This window comes from Gossypium hirsutum, chromosome A08, assembly GCF_007990345.1.
Source record: "Gossypium hirsutum isolate 1008001.06 chromosome A08, Gossypium_hirsutum_v2.1, whole genome shotgun sequence".
NCBI lineage: Eukaryota > Viridiplantae > Streptophyta > Magnoliopsida > Malvales > Malvaceae > Gossypium > Gossypium hirsutum.
The window spans coordinates 93,516,313-93,524,706 of record NC_053431.1 but is presented as its reverse complement, the minus strand read 5'-3'; the positions used below and the strand labels follow the sequence as shown (position 1 = coordinate 93,524,706).

Sequence of the window (8,394 nt, the reverse complement as noted above, 5' to 3'; positions counted from 1 at the left end):
TCACCGTTTTGTTATGACTTACCTCACTTTTACCTTTGCTTACCACAGTTTCTTGCATCAATTCTGGCTCAGGCGCAATGAATCCTTCCTTATCTTAAGTACTAATTGCGTTGAGGTGTTCCCTTGGATTAGGTTCAGTATTACTTGGTAAGCTACCTTGTGGTTGTTCGGAGATTAGTTTGGATAGTTGGCCTATCTGAGTTTCGAGCCCTTGGATCGATGCTTATTGATTCTTAAGTGCTGTCTCAGTATTTTGGAAATGAGTTTCTGATACCGATATGAATTTTGAGAGCATCTCCTCAAGGTTTGGTTTCTTCTCTTATTGATAAGGTGGCTGTTGAAAACCCTGAGGATTTTGTGGCTTTTGATTCCCTTGACCACCCCAGGAGAAATTTGGGTGGTTCCTCCAACCTGCATTATAAGTATTATTGTATGGGTTATTTTGAGATCTAAAGTTATTGTTACCCATATAGTTGACTTGTTCCTCTTCGGTTGTAGGATTGAAGGATTGATATTCTGTATGCACACCTCCTCCACTTGAGTCACACCTCATTACTATATGTACCTGCGTAGAACCAAGTAAACCATCAATCTTTTTATTGAGAAGTTCTACCTGATTTGCCAGCATAGTAACTGAGTCGACGTTATAAATGCCGACTATTTTTGTTGGCTTAGTCCTCATGACTTGCCACTGATAGTTATTCAGTGACATTTCTTTAATGAATTCATAAGCTTATTCAGGTGTTTTATTGTTGATGGTTCCTCCAGCGGCTGCGTCAATCATCTGTCTTGTCGAGGGATTCACACCATTGTAGAATGTTTGAACTTGCAGCCATAGAGGTAACCCATGGTGAGGGCACCTTCGCAATAGATCCTTGTATCTCTCCCATGCATCATAAAGTGTTTCTAAGTCCATCTGCACAAAAGAAGAGATATCATTACGTAACCTAGCCATTTTAGCCGGCGGAAAATATTTTAGTAGAAATTTTTTGGTCATTTGTTCCCAAGTAGTGATGGACCCTCGTGGTAACGAGTTGAACCACTGTTTAGCTTTGTTTTTCAGTGAAAAAGGGCATAACCGAAGGTGAATGGCATCATCAGAAATGCCATTAATTTTGAAAGTGTCGCAAAACTCCAGAAAATTCGCCAAGTTAGTGTTGGGATCCTCATCCTGCAAACCATCAAACTGAACAAACTGCTGTATCATCTGAATTGTGTTAGGTTTCAGTTCAAAATTATTCGCAGCAATAGCAGGTCTAACTATACTTGAATCAGTTCCTATTAAAGAAGATTTAGCATATTCATACATAGTACGTGGAGCAGGATTTTGATTAGCTGCAATTGCAGGAGGTAGTTGATTGCCTTGGTTTTCAGCCATCTCTTCGGTTGGGGGTTGTGTATCGTCTTCTTACTCGTTCTCCATGTATCTTAAGCTTTGCCATATTTCTCTTTGGTTTCTATGAACTGTGTTATCGAATTCTTCGTCAAAGAGTAATTGTCCTAACGGGTTTCTTCTAGTCATAAACTATGAAAACCTACCAAGCGAAGGAAAAAGGAAGTTAATTAGTGATAATAATTAAATTAAATTGCAAGAAAAATAAATGGCTAAAGTAATAAAAATTGAGTGTTCCTAATATTTCAGTTCCCCAGCAACGGCGCCAAAAACTTGATCGCAAGGTTTCATGATAGGTTTTAAATATTTATAATTACTCGTTCTTGATCTAACTATTATCACGATGTAGGCAAGTGTACCTATCGAACAGTAGTATAGTTTTAGCAAGACCGGATTGTCGAACCCAAAGGAACTAAAAGTACTAGTAATGACTGTCTTTTTATTATCTAGCCTAAGGATAAAGAGGTTTTTTTTAATTAACTAATTATCTAAACTAAGAACTCACAGAGAAAAGAATTGGGGAACTGCTTTTGGGAAAATCGATTGAATGAAGACAATACCTAAGGAAAAATTCACCTAGACTTTACTTGTTATTCTGGCTCCGAATCGGACGATTTATTCATTCAACTTGTTCCGTAGAGAAACTTAAGTTATGTTATTATCCCTATTCAAGACTAATAACGTCTAATCCCTAAATTGAATAACCAAGACTTTTCTCTAATTAACACTCTAGGGTTGCATTAACTCGATCTATAGATCCCCTTATTAGGTTTCACCCTAATTCGGCAAAATCTTGTCACCCTATTTTTAGGCACGCAATCAACTCCGCTTAATTATGAAAAAAGTACTCTTAGACAGGTCTATTCCTCCTCTTAATAAGAGCATGTCTTGAGCCAGTATCCTGGGATATCAAAACAAGAATTAAGAACACATAATTAAGAACAAGTTAAATATTTATCATACGATTCAGAAAATAATAACAAGATTCGTCTTAGGTTTCATTCCCCTAAGGTATTTAGGGGTTTTAGTTCATAACTAAATAAGAAAACATCTCAGAAGAATAAAGAACAAAAACATAAATAAAACCCAAAATTCCTGAAGGGAAATTAAGGAGAGATCTTCAGTCTCGATGATGAATCTGGCTTTTGAGATGGATCAATCGACTTCCTTGGAGTAATTCATTACCCCCTCTTCTCCGTCCCCCTTTTCTCCTCTTATAGGGTGTATTTATAGGCTTTGGAATGCCTAGAAGCCCTTAAAAGTGGCCTTTTTCGAATTGGACTTAACTTGGGCTCGGCAAGGACACGCCCGTGTGACACACCCGTATGTAATTATTTCAGGCCGTGTTCGAGCTTGTTAGAATGGCACGGGCGTGTGCTATACCTGTGTGAGTCGTGCTCCAATTCTACCAGATTGACACGACCGTGTGGTCTGCTCGTGTGAGGAGGTCTAGGCCGTGTTGATTTCATACTTTGGCCCATTTTCTCTATTTTTGGCCCGTTTCTCGTTCCTTTCGCTCTCCTATGCTCTCCTAAGTATAAAACATGAAATTAAAGCATTAGGAGCATCGAATTCACCAATTATAATGAGAAATCATCCATAAAATGCATTAAATATGGGGTAAAAATATGTATAATTTATGGTTTGTCAAACATTCTTGTCTGTTTGGTCGGGCATTACCAACACTCACGATAGAAGTGGTTTGAACCTTAGACGCCGTGTACTGCTTATTCCTATTTCTACTCGAGAATCCCACTGAAGCATTCGATCAAGTAGTGAACTCTCTCCATCTCTTAGATAAGGTCTGAAACGATTTTCCCATTTGCCTTTTATTTGAGCCACGAGACTTGTTATTAGCTTTTCTCTTCTCCTTGACCAATTCTTCTGCCTTGCAAGCTCTCTCAACAAGCACCACAAACTCTCTTAACTTTAAGATGCCTACTAATAATCGAATTCCTTCATTCAATCCATCCTCAAATCTCTTGCACATGATGGCTTCGGTAGATACGCACTCCCTAGAGTATTTACTGAGCCTTACGAACTCACTTTCATACTCTGTTATTGCCATTCGGCCTTGCTTCAATTCTAGAAATTCCTTTCTCTTTTGATCTATAAACCTCTGGCTAATATACATCTTTTAAAATTCCTCTTGGAAGAACTCCCATGTAATCCTTTCCCTTGGTACAACCGACATAAGGGTGTTCCACCACTGGTAGGCCGAGTCTTACAGGAGTGACACAACACACTTCATGCATTCCTCAGGTGTGCAAGACAACCCATCGAATACCCTATTGGTATTTTCTAACCAGAATTTTGCCCTCTCTGGGTCATCATCTATATTCGCTCTAAATTTCTCAGCCCCCTGCTTCCTAATGCTATCAACCGGAGGTTTCTCCCTTCTTAACATCTCCATCGCTTGGGGCGCTATAGGGTTAGGCTGAGGGATTGGAGGGGGTAGGGGAGGTGGAGTGTTCAGATTTGCACAAATAAACTTTGAATACCAGGCATCCATCATATGGAAGTAGGCTTCTCTAGCCCCTCCGTCCTGACTTAGTGTCACAGGCCCACTCTCGACTAGCACGGTCCCTTCAGTGGGAGTCGGCGCATTACTCTCCACATCATCCGCCACTACTCCGTCGGGATTCATTTCCTATAAAAAAACACAATTTAAAGGTCAGAAGTCATCACACTATCACAATGAATTTATGGCATGTATAGCTAAACTTGTACACTCGCTACATTAGTCCGAGAATTGACTGAACCGTAGCTCTGATACCACTAAATGTAACACCCCTTGCCCGGGTTCAATACCGGAACATGATACGAGATGTTACCGGGCTTAAATACATACACAATTATTTTCAAGTTATAAATTTCACTTGATTTTTGAAACTTTCAAACTTTCTCTTAACGACCCTAATATAGACCTACGAGGTCCAAAACACGTTTTGGAAATTGTTCGAGAATAAACTAAACACTTTAGAAAACTTTGTAAAAGGTCAAAGCAAATAGGGGCACATGCCCGTGTGAAAGGGCGACATGCCCGTATGTCTTCTTAACATGGCCATGTTGAAGGCCCGTGTGGCTCACACGGCCTGAACATATAGGGACATGCCCGTGTCCCTAGTCCATGAGAATTTATTTCTCAATTCAAACCTATAGGGGTTTTCACACGGCTTGGCACACCCCTGTGTCCCCCACACGACCATGACACGTTTGTGTCTCAGCCTGTGTACAAAAACATTAACATTCTATTTCTGACGTCAGCAACCCTTTAAGGGCACACGAAAATGGTACACGCTCGTGTACTAGGCTATGTCCTCCACACGGTTGAGACACACGGCCGTGTCTCCACCCGTGTGGTTGCTACTGGGAATTCTGTTTTGCCAAATTTAGGTGAAGGGGACACACGGCCTTACTACACCCCATGGGGCAAACCGTGTGTCACACACAGTCTAGACACACGCCTATGTGTCTTCCGCATGGAAAAAAACAAGGCCATCTAACAAGCCTTTTTGCCACCCTCATTGCACCAACCTACACAACATCAAACATAACCAATCCAAGTATAAACACACATAATCAAAACAGCCACAACCATGAGAATTTTTGTCAAATGCATTTAATAGTAATCAATATTAGCCAACATTAATGGCCTATACAAAATGAATCTCACATCCATATGAGCCAACACTTGTGGCTAAACTAACATGACACTAAACAAAAAGACCAAGTCCCTATACATGCCACACTCAAAACATTTAAACTAACTATACCAAAAGTTTTAGGTGATGTGTGATTGATGCCTCCGACGTCCTTTGATTTCCGATGCTAGCTTGGCGGCACTATATGAAAATGGAAAAGAGAGGGAGTAAGCATAAAGCTTAGTAAGTTGCATATAAATAAGTAACAACATCATCAATGCATATTTAAACACATAGCATATTATAAATTAACATAACATTCTTGAGTGAACAAAGGTAAATATCACTACATGCTTATATATCACAAGTATAAGTCAAAGGTTACAAAATCGTCTCAAAATCATTTTCATAGCTAGAACTTACTTATGTCATTATTACCATTAAGGCATTCTAACTAGACTCATATCTTATGAGTTTCGAATAAGAACCTGTACCACTCACAACATGATTATATCATTCCATATATTTATCATAAGCTTTAAAATAACCCGTGAAACCATTTGAAATACTAAAGGATATCCGATAAGCCTCACACAAGAGGGTAAATTGTCGATGCCATGTCCTGGACATGGTCTTACACTGGCTCATTGTCGAGGCCGATGCCATGTCCTAGACATGGTCTTACACTAGCTCTCATTTCAATGCCAATGCCATGTCCCAGACATGGTCTTACTCTAGCTCTTGTAACATTGCTGATGCCATGTTCCAAACATGGTCTTACTCTGGCTCTCATAACATTGCCGATGCCATGTTCCAAACATGGTCTTACACTGGCTCTCATAACATTACCGGTTCCATGTTCCAAAATGGTCTTACACTGGCTCTCATAATGTGGCCAAAGCCATGTCCCAGACATGGTCTTACACTGGCTCTCATAATGTGGCTGATGCCATGTCCCAGACATGGTCTTACACTAGCACACATATCACCCAAATGTACTGGCATGGATATCAATCTATTCCTAGGTTTAACCAGGAATTTACCACATTAATTTCATCATGCATTATTCATAAGCATATTCAACCATATTATGCAAAATCAATCATTCAACACATAATAACGATAAAGTTGCCTTACGTACAACTTACCTCGGTATATAGAAGGTGAGCGACTAATCGATTTTTTATCCACTAGCTTGGTTTTCCCCTAGTCTAGGTCTGAATTTCATATTTCTTGATCTATAATGATAAAATTTACTAGTTTAATCATCACATTGATCAATGAAATTTCATAATTCATATTTTGGCAAAATGACCATTTTGCCCCTAGACTTTCACAAAATTACTATTTTACCCCTAGGCTCGTAAATCGATTTTTATCAAATTTTCACACTAACCAAGACTAGTTGAATTCTTTTTACACTAGAAGTAGCCCAAAATTCCAATTGTTACTCATGCTTATCACTCTTTTTGTCATCTTTATAAAATAGTCTATTTTAGGTGTTTTCATGAAAATCCTTTCACAAAAGTTGTTTTTTTAACAACCATGATTCATTTTCTTCCATAAAATTTCAGAAATCAACATGATTACTATCATTGCAAAACCCTAGACTCTCAACCATTTTGTAAAATAGCCCTCCCATTAGTTAGCTTAAGCTACAAGGGTCACAAAAGTACAAAAATAATCAAGAAAGACCATCAAAATCACTTAGTTGCAAGAGTCTAAAGTTGCTGAAAATTTCAAGCTCCCATGGCCCTCTTTCTTGAAGAAAATCGGTGGAGAAGAGAAGAAATGAAAAAAAGATGATAGCTTTTCCTTATTTTATTATATTCTAGTCAAATTAGTCACATTTTTTCATTTAATTTTGACTTTACAATTCCTTTGTCCTTATGTTCAGCCACTAACAACTTTATGGTCTATTTAATCAATAAAGACCTCTAATTTAATGTTCCATAGCTAATTGACACATTTAGCTAATTAAATAAAACTTTTGTCTCTTATGCGATTTAATCATTTTTTGAAATTAAGTAAGCAATCGCTAAAATTATTTCACCAAAATTTTCATGCACTCATATAATCATGCTATAACACATATAATAATATTAAAAATAATTTATCTAGCCTCAAATTAGTGGTTCTAAAACCACTGTTCCGAGTAGGCCCAAAATCGAGCTGTTACAAATCCAATCATCAGACCCGAGCTATAGGATGCTACAACTGTTAACAGAACATATTACATACAAATTCGACTTCACACATTCAAATAAACAATAAAAAATTTCATAATCCAAATATAATATGATCTATAGATAAATATGAATCTTAATCGGGCTTACAAAAGCTGTTAAATCAACCCGGGAATACATGAGAACTTAATTTAAAACTTAGCAAAATGCATGGAAATTTTCACAAACAGGGTTCACATGGTTGTATAACCAAGCTATGTCCATTTGGAAATTGAGTTGCACGGTTGTGTAGTTAGGCCGTGTATCACACTGAAGCCGTGTGGACCTAAATGTAAAAATTCATTATAAGTCACACGACCGTGTACTTGGGCCGTGTAACAAGTTGAGACCGTGTGCAAACTTAGTGACTATATCTACAGTGCTCACACGAGTGTGTGGCCAGCCCATGTACCATTCTGGGAACTATGTGGTATACATGTTTTCTAATTGCTAAAAAGTGACACAGGCGTGTGTCAAACTGTGTGGTGCAAAAATGTCCCTTTTTATGCAAGCTACCAAAATCAATTCCTTAATTGGACTATGCACTTATATAAACTTTTAGACTTGTTTATAAGAATGTACAATACCTACCATAGCATACCACAAATCAACATCCCTAACATCTAACCAATATGCCTCAATGGTACCATTCAAATATTTAATACCATTTTATAACAATTTGGATTATAACCATATAGGTCCACTATAAGCAAATAAAACTCCAAGTTACAATCACCTATAAGTGATCATATTATCAAAACGAATCACATACAATTTTGGTACTAATTCACACAAAAAACTTATACCAATTACACATTTATATCACCTCAAGCATACATCTAGAAACCTTATACAATCCACATGCCACATAATCGAATTCGGAACAAATAAAAGACTATCGAATTAGAGGCTTGACAGTGTAAGCTCCCAATGGATCTGACTGACGCGTTCCGCAAAATAACCTATATAAAGACAGAAAAGAAAACAAGATAAGCATTACAAATGATTAGTAAGCTCATATGAATTTAACACAACATACCTTGATCTTAAGCTAACTTAAACTATTAAACCAATTTGATAATTAATATGAGATCCTTGTCTTCCTTGTACTTTCGAATACATTCCCACAAAA

General features: G+C 37.8%; 1 non-coding gene across 1 annotated transcript; it reads left to right on the top strand.

Annotated features, from left to right (window-relative positions):
- Positions 1–842: 842 nt before the first annotated feature.
- LOC121205847 (small nucleolar RNA R71) lies at positions 843–949 on the top strand. Its single transcript, XR_005900920.1, has one exon. It is a non-coding gene; the product is annotated as a small nucleolar RNA R71 (small nucleolar RNA).
- The last annotated feature ends 7,445 nt before the right edge of the window (positions 950–8,394 follow it).